Genomic DNA, 16,458 nt, shown 5'->3' with positions numbered 1-16,458 from the left:
GTGAATCTTCAATTGTCTAGACGCATAAGCAATCACTTTCGTTCATTGCATTAATACACAACCGAGACCTTGCTTTGATGCATCACAATAAATCACAAAATCATCATTCCCTTCAGGCAATGACAATATAGGTGCCGTAGTTAGCTTTTTCTTCAATAATTGAAACGCTTTCTCTTGTTCATCATTCCATTCAAATTTCTTCCCTTTATGCGTTAATGCAGTCAAGGGTTTTGCTATTCTGGAAAAGTCTTGGATGAACCTTCTTTAGTAACCAGCTAGTCCTAAAAACTGGCGTATGTGTTTCGGAGTTTTCGGGGTTTCCCACTTTTCAACAGTTTCTATCTTTGCCGGATCCACCTTAATACCTTCTTTGTTCACTATGTGACCGAGGAATTGAACTTCTTCCAACCAAAATGCACACTTTGAAAACTTAGAGTACAATTCTTCCTTCCTCAATACTTCTAACACCTTTCTCAAATGTTCACCGTGTTCTTGGTCATTCTTTGAGTAAATAAGTATGTCATCAATAAAAACAATGACAAACTTGTCAAGGTATGGTCCACACACTCGGTTCATAAGGTCCATGAACACAGCTGGTGCATTAGTTAAACCAAACGGCATGACCATAAACTCGTAATGACCGTAACGTGTTCTGAAAGCAGTCTTTGGAATATCATCTTCTTTCACCCGCATTTGATGATACCCGAAACGTAAGTCAATCTTTGAATAAACAGACGAGCCTTGTAGTTGATCAAATAAGTCGTCGATTCTCGGTAGTGGGTAGCGGTTCTTGATGGTAAGTTTGTTCAACTCTCGGTAGTCGATACACAACCTGAATGTACCATCTTTCTTATTGACAAACAAAACAGGAGCTCCCCACGGTGATGTGCTTGGTCGAATGAAACCACGCTCTAAAAGTTCTTGTAATTGGCTTTGCAGTTCTTTCATCTCGCTGGGTGCGAGTCTGTAAGGAGCACGAGCTATTGGTGCAGCTCCTGGTACAAGATCTATTTGAAATTCAACGGATCGATGTGGGGGTAATCCCGGTAATTCTTTTGGAAATACATCGGGAAATTCTTTTACAATGGGAACATCATTGATGCTCTTTTCTTCAGTTTGTACTCTTTCGACGTGTGCTAGAACAGCATAGCAACCTTTTCTTATTAGTTTTTGTGCCTTCAAATTACTAATAAGATGTAGCTTCGTGTTGCCCTTTTCTCCGTACACCATTAAGGGTTTTCCTTTTTCTCGTATAATGCGAATTGCATTTTTGTAACAAACGATCTCTGCTTTCACTTCTTTCAACCAGTCCATACCGATTATCACATCAAAACTCCCTAACTCTACAGGTATCAAATCAATCTTAAATGTTTCGCTAACCAGTTTAATTTCTCGATTCCGACATATATTATCTGCTGAAATTAATTTACCATTTGCTAATTCGAGTAAAAATTTACTATCCAAAGGCGTCAATGGACAACTTAATTTAGCACAAAAATCTCTACTCATATAGCTTCTATCCGCACCCGAATCAAATAAAACGTAAGCATATTTATTGTCAATAAGAAACGTACCCGTAACAAGCTCCGGGTCTTCCTGTGCCTCTGCCGCATTAATATTGAAAACTCTTCCGCGGCCTTGTCCATTCGTGTTCTCCTGGTTCGGGCAATTTCTAATAATGTGGCCCGGTTTTCCACATTTATAACAAACTACATTGGCATAACTTGCTCCGACACTACTTCCTCCACCATTACTCGTTCTGACACCATTTGTTCCTTTCGTTCTATTAACCCCTGGTCCGTAGACCTCACACTTCGCCGCGCTATGACCATTTCTTTTACACTTGTTACAAAATTTGGTGCAGAACCCCGAGTGATACTTTTCACATCTTTGGCATAGCTGCTTCTGATTGTTGTTTTTGTTCCGATTATTATTGTTGTTGGGATGATTGTTGTAGTTGCTGTTGTTGTTGTTGTTGTTGTTGTTGTTGTTGTTGTTGTTGTTGTTGTTGTTGTTGCTGTTGGGCCGTTTGTTGTAGTTGCGATTGATGTTGCGATTGTTGGGATAATTGTTGCGATTATTGTTGTAATTGCTGTTGTTGTTGTATTGGTGATTCTTATCACCGTTTTCCTCCCACTTTCTTTTGACTTGCTTCACATTGGCCTCTTCAGCAGTCTGTTCTTTAATTCTTTCTTCAATCTGGTTCACTAGTTTGTGAGCCATTCTACATGCCTGTTGTATTGAGGCGGGCTCGTGTGAACTTATATCTTCTTGGATTCTTTCCGGTAATCCTTTCACAAACGCGTCGATCTTCTCTTCCTCATCTTCGAATGCTCCCGGACACAATAGGCACAATTCTGTGAATCGTCTTTCGTACGTGGTAATATCAAATCCTTGGGTTCGTAACCCTCTAAGTTCTGTCTTGAGCTTATTGACCTCGGTTCTGGGACGGTACTTCTCGTTCATCAAGTGCTTGAATACTGACCACGGTAGTGCGTACGCATCGTCTTGTCCCACTTGCTCTAGATAGGTATTCCACCATGTTAACGCAGAACCTGTGAAGGTATGCGTAGCGTACTTCACTTTGTCCTCTTCAGTACACTTACTTATGGCAAACACCGATTCGACCTTCTCGGTCCACCGTTTCAATCCGATCGGTCCTTCGGTTCCATCAAATTCCAAAGGTTTGCAGGCAGTGAATTCTTTGTAGGTGCATCCTACACGATTTCCTGTACTGCTAGATCCAAGGTTATTGTTGGTATGTAGCGCAGCCTGTACTGCGGCTATGTTTGAAGCTAGAAAAGTATGGAATTCCTCTTCATTCATATTCACGGTGTGTCGAGTAGTCGGTGCCATTTCCTTCAAAATAGTCAAATGGAACAAGTTAATCATACAGAATATTAAGAGTAGTTAATAGTATTTCGTAGCATAATATGAACTCATTTATAAAAGCTTTTTCTTCATATTAGCGTTTTATAAGTTTAAATTCGGGTAGTACCTACCCGTTAAGTTCATACTTAGTAGCTAATATACAATTCAACTACTACAATTCTATATGAAAAACTGATTATAATAATATTTCGCGTTCAAACTTTTACACAATATTTTACAAACTTACAATACCGCTTATTTTACATATAGCATGAAATATAGCACACAATAAATTTGATACAAGATGGTTGTGAAGATAACTCTAGCTAGTACACAAGTCGTTCAGCAAAGGCAATAAAGACACGTAATTCATACGTCCAGAAACAAGTCATGCATTCTGGTTTTACTAGGATTACTTCCCATCCTTGGTCTTGTGGAACATAACCGTTATGGCCGTTGATAAGATAGCGTGTTGTAACGTCGTCAAAGGGACGAGGGTTACGTAATGTCCAACAGTCCCGTAACAATCTAAAAACCTCATTTCTTACCCCAATTACCGACTCCGTCACTTGTGGGAACGTTTTGTTTAATAGTTGTAGCCCGATGTTCTTGTTCTCACTTTGGTGAGAAGCGAACATTACTAATCCGTAAGCATAACATGCTTCTTTATGTTGCATGTTAGCCGCTTTTTCTAAATCACGAAGTCCAATATTCGGATATATTGAGTCAAAATAATTTCTTAACCCATTGCGTAAAATAGCATTTGGGTTCCCCGCAATATATGCGTCAAAGTAAACACATCGTAACTTATGGATTTCCCAATGTGATATCCCCCATCTTTCGAACGAAAGCCTTTTATAAACCAAGGCATTCTTGGAAAGTTCTTCGAATGTCTTACAAACTGATCTCGCCTTAAATAGTTGTGCCGAAGAATTCTGACCGACTCTAGACAAGATTTCATCAATCATGTCTCCGGGTAGGTCTCTTAAAATATTGGGTTGTCTATCCATTTTGTGTTTTTATACTGTAAAATAGACAAGAGTTAGATTCATAAAAAAAAATACTTATTAATACAAGCAATTTTTACATATATCATAAAGCATAAGCACATTATATTACTTATATTACACCACACGAATACAACTATTTTATTCCGACTCGCTTGTTTCTTCTTCTTCGGTTTTGGTTCGTTTTGCCAAGTTTCTAGGGATATATGATGTTCCCCTAATAAGAGCCGTCGTTATCCACATTGGTTTAGAAAAACCTGGTGGTTTAGAGGTTCCCGGGTCATTGTTACAACTTAAGGACTTCGGGGGTTGACGATACATATAAAGTTCATCGGGTTTGGAATTAGATTTCTCTATTTTTATGCCCTTTCCCTTATTATTTTCTTTTGCCTTTTTAAATTCAGTTGGGGTAATTTCTATAACATCATCAGAATTCTCGTCGGAATCCGATTCATCGGAGAATTGGTAATCCTCCCAATATTTTGCTTCCTTGGCGAAAACACCATTGACCATAATTAACCTTGGTCGGTTGGTTGAGGATTTTATTTTACTTAACCGTTTTATTATTTCCCCCACCGGTTCTATTTCTTCATCCGGTTCCGATTCTTCTTCCGGTTCCAATTCTTCTTCCGGTTCCGACTCTTCTTCCGGTTCCTCTTCGGGAACTTGTGAATCAGTCCACGAATCATTCCAATTTACATTTGACTCTTCATTATTATTAGGTGAGTCAATGGGACTTGTTCTAGAGGTAGACATCTATCACATAATATCAAACGCGTTAAGAGATTAATATATCACATAATATTCACATGTTAAAAATATATAGTTTCCAACAAAATTTGTTAAGCAATCATTTTTCAAGTAAACACGGTCGAAGTCCAGACTCACTAATGCATCCTAACAAACTAGATAAGACACACTAATGCAAAATTCTGGTTCTCTAAGACCAAAGCTCTGATACCAACTAAAATGTCCCGTTCTTATTGATTAAAAACGTTCCATATTAATTGATTTCGTTGCGAGGTTTTGACCTCTATATGAGATGTTTTTCAAAGACTGCATTCATTTTAAAACAAACCATAACCTTTATTTCATCAATAAAGGTTTAAAAAGCTTTACGTAGATTATCAAATAATGATAATCTAAAATATCCTGTTTACACACGACCATTACATAATGGTTTACAATACAAATATGTTACAACAAAATAAGTTTCTTGAATGCAGTTTTTACACAATATCATACAAGCATGGACTCCAAATCTCGTCCTTATTTAAGTATGCAACAGCGGAAGCTCTTAATATTCACCTGAGAATAAACATGCTTTAAACGTCAACAAAAATGTTGGTGAGTTATAGGTTTAACCTATATATATCAAATCGTAACAATAGACCACAAGATTTCATATTTCAATACACATCCCATACATAGAGATAAAAATTATTTATATGGTGAACACCTGGTAACCGACATTAACAAGATGCATATATAAGAATATCCCCATCATTCCGGGACACCCTTCGGATATGATATAAATTTCGAAGTACTAAAGCATCCGGTACTTTGGATGGGGTTTGTTAGACCCAATAGATCTATCTTTAGGATTCGCGTCAATTAGGGTGTCTGTTCCCCAATTCTTAGATTACCAGACTTAATAAAAAGGGGCATATTCGATTTTTATAATTCATCCATAGAATGTAGTTTCACGTACTTGTGTCTATTTTGTAAATCATTTATAAAACCTGCATGTATTCTCATCCCAAAAATATTAGATTTTAAAAGTGGGACTATAACTCACTTTCACAGATTTTTACTTCGTCGGGAAGTAAGACTTGGCCACTGTTTGATTCACGAACCTATAACAATATATACATATATATCAAAGTATGTTCAAAATATATTTACAACACTTTTAATATATTTTGATGTTTTAAGTTTATTAAGTCAGCTGTCCTCGTTAGTAACCTACAACTAGTTGTCCACAGTTAGATATACAGAAATAAATCGATAAATATTATCTTGAATCAATCCATGACCCAGTGTATACGTATCTCAGTATTGATCACAACTCAAACTATACATATTTTGGAATCAACCTCAACCCTGTATAGCTAACTCCAACATTCACATATAGAGTGTCTATGGTTGTTCCGAAATATATATAGATGTGTCGACATGATAGGTCGAAACATTGTATACGTGTCTATGGTATCTCAATATTACCTAATATACAATACAAGTTGATTAAGTTATGGTTGGAATAGATTTGTTACCAATTTTCACGTAGCTAAAATGAGAAAAATTATCCAATCTTGTTTTACCCATAACTTCTTCATTTTAAATCCGTTTTGAGTGAATCAAATTGATATGGTTTCATATTGAACTCTATTTTATGAATCTAAACAGAAAAAGTATAGGTTTATAGTCAGAAAAATAAGTTACAAGTCGTTTTTGTAAAGGTAGTCATTTCAGTCGAAAGAACGACGTCTAGATGACCATTTTAGAAAACATACTTTCACTTTGAGTTTAACCATAATTTTTGGATATAGTTTCATGTTCATAATAAAAATCATTTTCTCAGAATAAAAACTTTTAAATTAAAGTTTATCATAGTTTTTAATTAACTAACCCATAATAGCCCGCGGTGTTACTACGACGGCGTAAATCCGGTTTTACGGTGTTTTTCGTGTTTCCAGGTTTTAAATCATTAAGTTAGCATATCATATAGATATAGAACATGTGTTTAGTTAATTTTAAAAGTCAAGTTAGAAGGATTAACTTTTGTTTGCGAACAAGTTTAGAATTAACTAAACTATGTTCTAGTGATTACGAGTTTAAACCTTCGAATAAGATAGTTTTATATATATGAATCGAATGATGTTATGAACATCATTACTACCTCAAGTTTAGTAGGTAAACCTACTGGAAGTGACAAGAAATGATCTAGCTTCAAAGGATCTTGGATGGCTTGAAAGTTCTTGAAGTAGGATCATGACACAAAAACAAGTTCAAGTAAGATTTTTACTCGAATTAAGATAGTTTATAGTTATAGAAATTGAATCAAAGTTTGAATATGAATATTACCTTGAATAAGAAAGATAATCTACTATATATAAAAAAGGTTTCTTGATCTTAGATGATTACTTGGAATGGATTAGAAAGCTTGGAAGTAAATTAGTAAACTTGAAGGGATTTTTGAAGTGTTCTTGAAGTGTTCTTCCTATGGTGATTATAGCTTGATTCTTGAAGTGATTTTTGATGAAGATGATGATTAACTACTGTAAAAATACGTTCATAATAGTGTGTGTGTGTGTTGAGAGAGAATTAGAAAGAGAATTGGAAGTGAAATGGAGTGAATGATGAGTGGTAATTGGTGAGTGGTGAGTGGGGTTAAAAGGAGTTCTAGTTAGTTGACTAGCTCATGGTAGAAGTTAAAATTGATTAGTCATACATGACATAATCAAGAGTGGAATCCCATGCTAGTTCCTATTGGTATATACCCATAGTAAGTACGTTTTGAAGCTGTGTATAATACGGGTAAGAATACGACTAGAATTCTTGATGAAAGAAAAGAATGAGAAAGTAACTGTAACCATTTTCGTTAAGTATGAGTGTTTTGATATATGTCTTGAAGTCTTCCAAAAGTATTTTAATACATCTAAATACACTACATGTATATACATTTTAACTGAGTCGTTAAGTCATCGTTAGTCGTTACATGTAAGTGTTGTTTTGAAACCTTTAAGTTAACGATCTCAATTAATGTTGTTAACCCATTGTTTATTATATCTAATGAGATGTTAAATTATTATATTATCATGATATTATGATATATTAATATATCTTAATATGATATATATACATTTAAATGTCGTTACAACGATAATCGTTACATATATGTCTCGTTTCGAAATCCTTAAGTTAGTAGTCTTGTTTATATGTATATAACTCATTGTTAATATACTTATGGAGATACTTACTTATCATAATCTCATGTTAACCATATGTATATCCATATATATATTGTCATGTCGTTTTTACAAGTTTTAACGTTCGTGAATCGCCGGTCAACTTGGGTGGTCAATTGTCTATATGAAACATATTTCAATTAATCAAGTCTTAACAAGTTTGATTGCTTAACATGTTGGAAACATTTAATCATGTAAATATCAATCTCAATTAATATATATAAACATGGAAAAGTTCGGGTCACTACAGTTAATTCCCAACCTAATTGCATTAACACAATTTGATATAAATTTAGAATTCAAGGATTTACAGTGTGAGTTTAGAAACAGAGGTAACGAACAGAAAAAGTAAAAAAATTTATGTTTTGCTTCGTTCGAATGAACTGGTACCAGTTATCATTGAATGTTGGCGATAGAAAGTTAAATGAATTCTCCTCCAAACACAAACTACTCGCCTCATATAATTGGGAAGCAGTCGACAAGATTGTACAATTATGAATAGCAAATAAATAAAAAAATTAAAAGTGGATTATGAGTTCTAACTGATTTGTTTTTAATTGATTGTATTAAAGTATTGTGGATTCGATTTTACAGACAGGAAACAAAGAATCGACTGCAGATGATAAATACGTGAACTGCAAATCCTGATTTTATCTATATATTTATGATAAATAATTAATAATTATAATTGTATTACAAATTATAATAATAATATTATTAATAATAATTATAATAATAATAAGAGTATTACAATAATAATTTATAATAATAATAATTTTTAATGTAATTGATAATAATAGTATTATTAATGATAATTAATAATAATACTAATAATAATTATTTTTATAATATATTAATAAATAATAATAATGATATTAACTATAAAATTGATAATAATAACCTTATTCATGATAATAATACTATTTGTATTATTTATGATAATAATGATACTTATATAGGTAATAATCATAATACTAATTAAATTTTACTATTAATTATAATAATAATGCTATTAATAATGATAACAATAATATTAATAATTATAACACCTTACATGTATTAATTTTCATATCTATATAATATATATTGAAAATATTAATTTAACAAGTAGTGATAATATTAATGTTAATAATAACAATAATGGAAGCAATCACAATTATATTTCAAACTTGTAATTAATTTGATGTAATATTTAATAAATAATTATAATATCCTTTATCGAATATAGAATATTTATAAATTTTTATATATATCTTACTATATAGATATATCATTACTCATGTATAGTTTTCATAAATATATATATATATTCATAGCAACTTATTTATTCTATTTATTAGTTTTCATTTTTAATTCCAAATGATTAAATTATATTTTATTTATGCAAAGTATTATATATACTCTTATATTTATATTTATATAAATATTTACATATTTATGTACAGACAATAGTTCGTTAATCATCGGGAATACTCAAAGGTTAAATGAATTCATGTAAACTTGTTCTAAAAATGTTGAGAATCACTTTACAGCCTTTGCTTATCGTGTCGAATTCATTTACAGATTAAGTTTAAATTTGGTCGGAAATTTCCGGGTCGTCACAGTACCTACCCGTTAAAGAAATTTCGTCTCGAAATTTGAGTGAGTTGGTCATGGCTAACAATAAAAAATGTTTTCATGACGAATACGAGTTGATAAATAGAGTTTTATCATCATTGGATAATTTGGATAAAACGATTCAATTACTCTAAGCGTATGAGTGAAACTATCACAAAATAGTGAATTGAGGAAAATAATATTCGTCTTGACTTTTGACGCAGTCCCGGTTAAATTCCGGATTTCAAGGGATTTAAAGAAAATCTTCGTAATCTTAATAAGATTTGATCCTTCGAAATTTAAGGAAATTAGGATCTCTTAAATTAAATACGGTGATCTGCCTTGATTGCTCTGTCGGATATTTCCATTATAAATTTTCCTCTTTCATTTTATTACTCTCACCATCCCTATACTTTCTTCTTTAATCCATACTTCTAAAGTTTGTAAAAATGCTTAATCCAGTTCTAATCCTTGTCCTTATCCTTACTATCGCCACAATCATTCTTCTTTTCCAACTACCACCCGAGGAATCTGTTTTCTTCTACTTCGCCCTTGGGGTTATAGTGTTTTTAATTCTCCAGTGTCTTTATGTAGCAATAAACATTGATATACACAGTTTGTAATTTTTGTGTTGTTGTTGGGCTTTATATTCTCCTTTATATTTTGGAGTTCCATGCCTTTGTTTTCTCTTTCCGACTTTAAGTCAAGCGAATAATGGTCCAGAATTTGTAGGTATGAAGTTTCAAATGAATATGACTGATGTTCTAAGAGAGATTGTAATAGCACGATCTTGATTGGTTAAATTACCCGAATTCAAGAGAAAAGATAGAACTATCAAGAAGATATGTTCTCGATATGTTTGGAGATTAAGTAGAATGTAAGAGTCGTGTAACATGGCACGTGATGACGTTATGATCTGTGAATCATCACGTTCCATTAAAAACCCAGCATGACTTACTGTAATATAATCACGTTGATCAAGTGTCATTATATTATACTAACTCATGCTTCAGTTCCCAACATTACTTCAAAGACATCCATATTTTAAATTCAAATTTTTCATAATTTAGAAACTAAAACAGTTTCTTTTATGATGTAACGTAGATAGCATGAATAGATAAATGATTTCAGATAAGAACAGTTATGAAAATATCTTCGGAAGTATCGAGAATATTTATAATGAAAGGTACTATGTTGATTTGCTGGAGCTGTGACAAAATTGGCTAATTTGAAAAGAAATAGCAAGGTTATTTTCGGTAATAACAACGCCAAAGGAGCTAGCACAGATATGTATTAAACATTTACTCAAGTTCCGAGAGTTTTTCAGGTGCATAACTATATGCATCAATCTTTTCTTTCGTGGATGAAGTGCGGTTGGTTCTTCCTCTCGATTGAGGTGTTTTCAAGAATTATGAAAAGTTTGAACGCAGATTGTAATCGTCAAGATACAAATGAGGTTTAAGATAAAATCAAGTGGCAAACTTGAAGAAAGGTTTAGTTTCATATGTTATAATCAATATTTTAATTCATTTTAATTGTCCAATGTCATTAGTACATAGTTAGGAGTCCACAATTAGTAGTTCAACAATTCATATATAGTTTAATATATAATATTCGAATTAATTAATACATGTCGTGACCCGTTATATACATGTCTCATGTAGTGACCCGAACTTTTCCATGTTTATATATATTAAATAAAATTGATATTTATATGATTAAGTGTTTCCAACATGTTAAGCAATCAAACTTGTTAAGACTTGATTAATTGAAATAGGTTTTATATAGACAATTGACCACCCAAGTTGACCGGTGATTCACGAACGTTAAAACTTGTAAAAACTATATGATGTCATATATATGGATATATATATAGTTGACATGGTATTATTATAAGTAAACATATCAATAAGTATATTAACAATGAACTACATATGTAAAAACAAGACTACTAACTTAATCATTTCGAAACGAGACATATATGTAACGATTATCGTTGTAACGACATTTAATTGTATATATATCATATTAAGATATATTAATATATGATAATATCATTATAATGTAATAATTTAACATCTCATTTGATATAATAAACAATGGGTTAACAACACTTAACAGGATCGTTAACCTAAAGGCTTCAAAACAACATTTACATGTAACGACTAACGATGACTTAACGACTCAGTTAAAATGTATATACATGTAGTGTTTTAATATGTATTTATACACTTTTAAAAGACTTCAAGACACTTATCAAAATACTTATACTTAACAAAAATGCTTACAATTACATCCTCGTTCAGTTTCATCAACAATTCTACTCGTATGTACCCGTATTCATACTCGTACAATACACAGCTTTTAGATGTATGTACTATTGGTATATACACTCCAATGATCAGCTCTTAGCAGCCCATGTGAGTCACATAACACATGTGGGAACCATCATTTGGCAACTAGCATGAAATATCTCATAAAATTATAAAAATATTAGTAATCATTCATGACTTATTTACATGTAAACAAAATTACACATCCTTGATATCTAATCCATATACCAATGACCAAAAACACCTACAAACACTTTCATTCATCAATTTTATTCATCAAATTGATCTCTCTCAAGTTCTATCTTCAAGTTCTAAGTGTTCTTCATAAATTCTATAAGTTCTAGTTTCATAAAATCAAGAATACTTCCAAGTTTGCTAGCTTACTTCCAATCTTGTAAAGTGATCATCCAACCTCAAGAAATCTTTCTTATTTATAGTAATATATCTTTTTAATACAAGTTAATACTCATATTCAAACTTTGATTCAATTTCTATAACTATAACAATCTTATTTCGAGTGGAAATCTTACTTGAACTTGTTTTCGTGTCATGATTCTACTTCAAGAACTTTCAACCCATCCAAGGATCCTTTGAAGCTAGATATATTTTTCTCATTTCCAGTGGGTTTATCCACAAAACTTGAGGTAGTAATGATATTCATAACATCATTCGATTCATATATATAAAACTACCTTATTCAAAGGTTTAAACTTGTAATCACTAGAACATAGTATAGTTAATTCTAAACTTGTTCGCAAACAAAAGTTAATCCTTCTAACTTGACTTTTAAAATCAACTAAACACATGTTCTATATCTATATGATATGCTAACTTAATGATTTAAAACCTGAAAACACGAAAACACCGTAAAACTGGATATACGCCGTCGTAGTAACACCGCGGGCTGTTTTGGGTTAGTTAATTAAAAACTATGATAAACTTTGATTTAAAAGTTTTTGTTCTGGGAAAATGATTTTTCTTATGAACATGAAACTATATCCAAAAATCATGATTAAACTCAAAATAGAAGTATGTTTTCCAAAATGGTCATCTAGGCGTCGTTCTTTCGACTGAAATGACTACTTTTACAAAAATGACTTGTAACCTGTATTTTCGACTATAAACTTATACATTTTCTGTATATATTCATAAACTTAATTCCAATATGAAACCATAGAAATTGGATTCACTCAAAATGGATTTAAAACAAAGAAGTTATGGGTAAAACAAGATTGGATATTTTTACTTATTGTAGCTACGTGAAAATTGGTAACAAATCTATACAAATCATATCCTAGCTAACTTATATTGTATTATACATGTATTCTAATATATTATGTAATCTTGGGATACCATAGACACGTATGCAAATGTTTTGACATATTATATCGACCCATCTATATATATTATTTGGAACAACCATAGACACTCTATATGCAGTAATGTTGGAGTTAGCTATACAGGGTTGAGGTTGATTCCAAAAATATATATATACTTCGAGTTGTGATCTAGCCTGAGACGTATATACACTGGGTCGTGGATTGGGTCAAGATAATATATATCAATTTATTTCTGTACATCTAACTATGGACAACTAGTTGTAGGTTACTAACGAGGACAGCTGATTGAAAATATTTAAAACATTAAAACGTATTAAAAAATTTTGTAAATATATTTTGAACATACTTTGATATATATGTACATATTTGTTATAGGTTCGTGAATCGACCAGTGGCCAAATCTTACTTCCCGACGAAGTAAAAATCTGTGAAAGTGAGTTATAGTCCCACTTTTAAAATCTAATATTTTGGAATGAGAATACATGTAGCTTTATAAATGTTTTACAAAATAGACACAAGTACGTAAAACTACATTCTATGGTTGGATTATTAAACCGAATATCGCCCTTCAAGTCTGGTAGCCTAAGAATTAGAGAAATGGCCCTTAATTGACGCGAATCCTAAAGATAGATGTATTGGGCTTAACAACCCCCATTCAGGTTATGGATGGTTTAGTACTTCGAAATTATTATACAGACGAGAGGTTCTGTTTTGGGGATATTCTATGCATTAAGTTAACATCGGTTACCAGGTGTTCAACATATGAATGATTTTTATCTCTATGCAGTTTGCGAAATGCCTGATAAGAGATGTGTTATAAAAATGAAATCTTGTGGTCTATTATTATGATTTAATAATATGTAGGTTAAACCTATAACTCACCAACAATTTTGTTGACGTTTTAAGCATGTTTATTCTCAGGTGATTATTAAGAGCTTCCGCGTTGCATACTAAATTAAGGACAAGATTTGGAGTCCATGCTTGTATAATATTGTTTAAAAACTGCATTCGAAGACTTATGTTGATGTGTAATATTATTGTAAAGCATTATGTAATGGTCGTGTGAAAAATGCTCTATTTTAGATTATCATTATTTGATAATCGTCGTAATATTTTAAAGGTTATGGTTTGTTTTAAAATCGAATGCAGTCTTTGAAAAACGTCTCATATAGAGGTCAAAACCTCGCGACGAAATCAATTAATATGGAACGTTTATAATCAATATGAACGGGACATTTCAGTTGGTATTCGAGCGTTGGTCTTAGAGAACCAGAAATTTGCATTAGTGTGTCTTATCGAGTTTGTTAGGATACATTAGTGAGTCTGGACTTCGACAGTTTTTTCTTTAAAAACGATTACTTAACACTTTTGTTAGAAATTATATATTATTAACATGTAAATATTATGTGATATATTAACCTCTTAATGTGTTTGATATTGTGTGATAAATATCTACCACTAGTACAAATCTCATCGACTCACCTAATAATAATGAAGAGTCGAATACAATTTGGGAAGATTCACAAATTCCCGAAGAGGAACCGGAAGAAGAGGAACCGGAAGAAGAGGAACCGGAAGAAGAGGAATCAGAAGAGGATTAACCGGAAGAAGAAGAGGTTCCGAAAGAAGAAATATTGATACATATAGTAAATCGATTAAATAAAAGAAAATCCTCAACCAACGGACCAAAGTTAATAATGGTCAATGGTGTTTCCGCCGAGGAAGCAAAATAATGGGAAGATTATCAATTTTCCGATGAATCGGATCCCGATGAGGATTCCGATGATGTTATAGAAATTACCTCAACCCAATTTAATAAAGCGAAAGAAAATAATAAGGGAAAAGGTATAAAAATAGAGAAACCCGATTCCAACCCCGATGAACTTTATATGTATCGGCAACATCCGAATTTCCTAAAATGTAACAATGACCCGGGAACCTCTAAACCACCAGGTTTTTCTAAACCATTGTGGAAAACGACAGCTCGTATTAGGGGAGCATCATATATCCCTAGAAAATTAGCAAAACGAACCAAGTTCGAAGAAGAAGAAACAAGTGAGTCGGATTAAAGAGTTGTAATCATGTTGTGTAATATATGTAATATAGTGTGCTTGTACTTTTATGTTCTATGTAAAAATTGCTTGTATTGTTTGTTAATTATCTTTTACGAATCTAATCCTTGTCTATTTTACAGTATAAAAACAAAATGGACGTTAAGGGTAGACAACCGAATATTTTAGAAGACCTACCAGAGGATATGATTGAAGAAATCTTGTCTAGAGTCGGTCAGAATTCATCAGCACATTTAGTTATGGCGAAATTAACTTGTCAAACATTTGAAAGACTTTCCAGAAATGCCTTAGTTTATAAAAGGCGTTCCTTTGATAGGTGGGGTATATCACATTGGGGAGACCGTAAGTTACGCCATGTTTTCTTTAAAGCGTTAAATGCGGGGAACCCAAATGCAATTTTACGCTACGGGTTAAGAACCTATTTTGACTCAACATATCCCAACATAGGATTTTGTGATTTAGAAAGAGCTTCTAACATGCAACATAAAGAAGCATGTTATGCTTACGGGTTAATAATGTTTGCTTCTCATCAAATTGAGAAAAAGAACATTGGGTTGCAACTTTTAAATAAAACATTCCCACAAGTGATGGACTCGGTAGTTGAGATGAGAAACAAAGTTTTTAGATTATTACGGGGCTGTTGGACATTACGAAACCCTCGTCCTTTTGACGACATTACAACATGCTGTCTTGTCAACGGTCACAACGGTTATGTTCCACAAGACCAAGGATGGGAAGTAGTCATAGTAAAACCAGAATGCATGACTTGTTTCTGGACGTATGAATTACGTGTCTTTATTGCCTTTGTTGAACGACTTGCGTATTAACTAGAATTGTCTTCGTAACTATTTTGTATCAGAGTTTTTATGTGCTATATTTCATGCTATATGTAAAATAGCGGTATTGTAAGTTTGCAAAATATTGTATAAAAGTTTGAATGTGAAATATTATTATAATTAGTTTTCATATAGAATTGTAGTAGTTGAATTGTATGTTAGCTACTAAGTATGAACTTAGCGGGTAGGTATTACCCGAATTCAAACTTATAAAACGCTAATATGAAGAAAAAACTTTTATAAATGAGTTCATATTATGCTACGGAATACTATTGACTACTCTTAATATTCTATATGATTAACTTAATTCTTTTGACTATTTTTGAAGGAAATGGCACCGACTACTCGTCAGAACTTGAACATGAGTGAGGAAGACTTCTGTGCTTTCCTTGCAGCAAATATAGCCGCAGTACAGGCTGCAATGCAAAACAACAA

This window comes from Rutidosis leptorrhynchoides, chromosome 3, assembly GCF_046630445.1.
Source record: "Rutidosis leptorrhynchoides isolate AG116_Rl617_1_P2 chromosome 3, CSIRO_AGI_Rlap_v1, whole genome shotgun sequence".
In the NCBI taxonomy this organism is placed as follows: Eukaryota; Viridiplantae; Streptophyta; class Magnoliopsida; order Asterales; family Asteraceae; genus Rutidosis; species Rutidosis leptorrhynchoides.
This window is presented reverse-complemented; position numbering follows the sequence as displayed.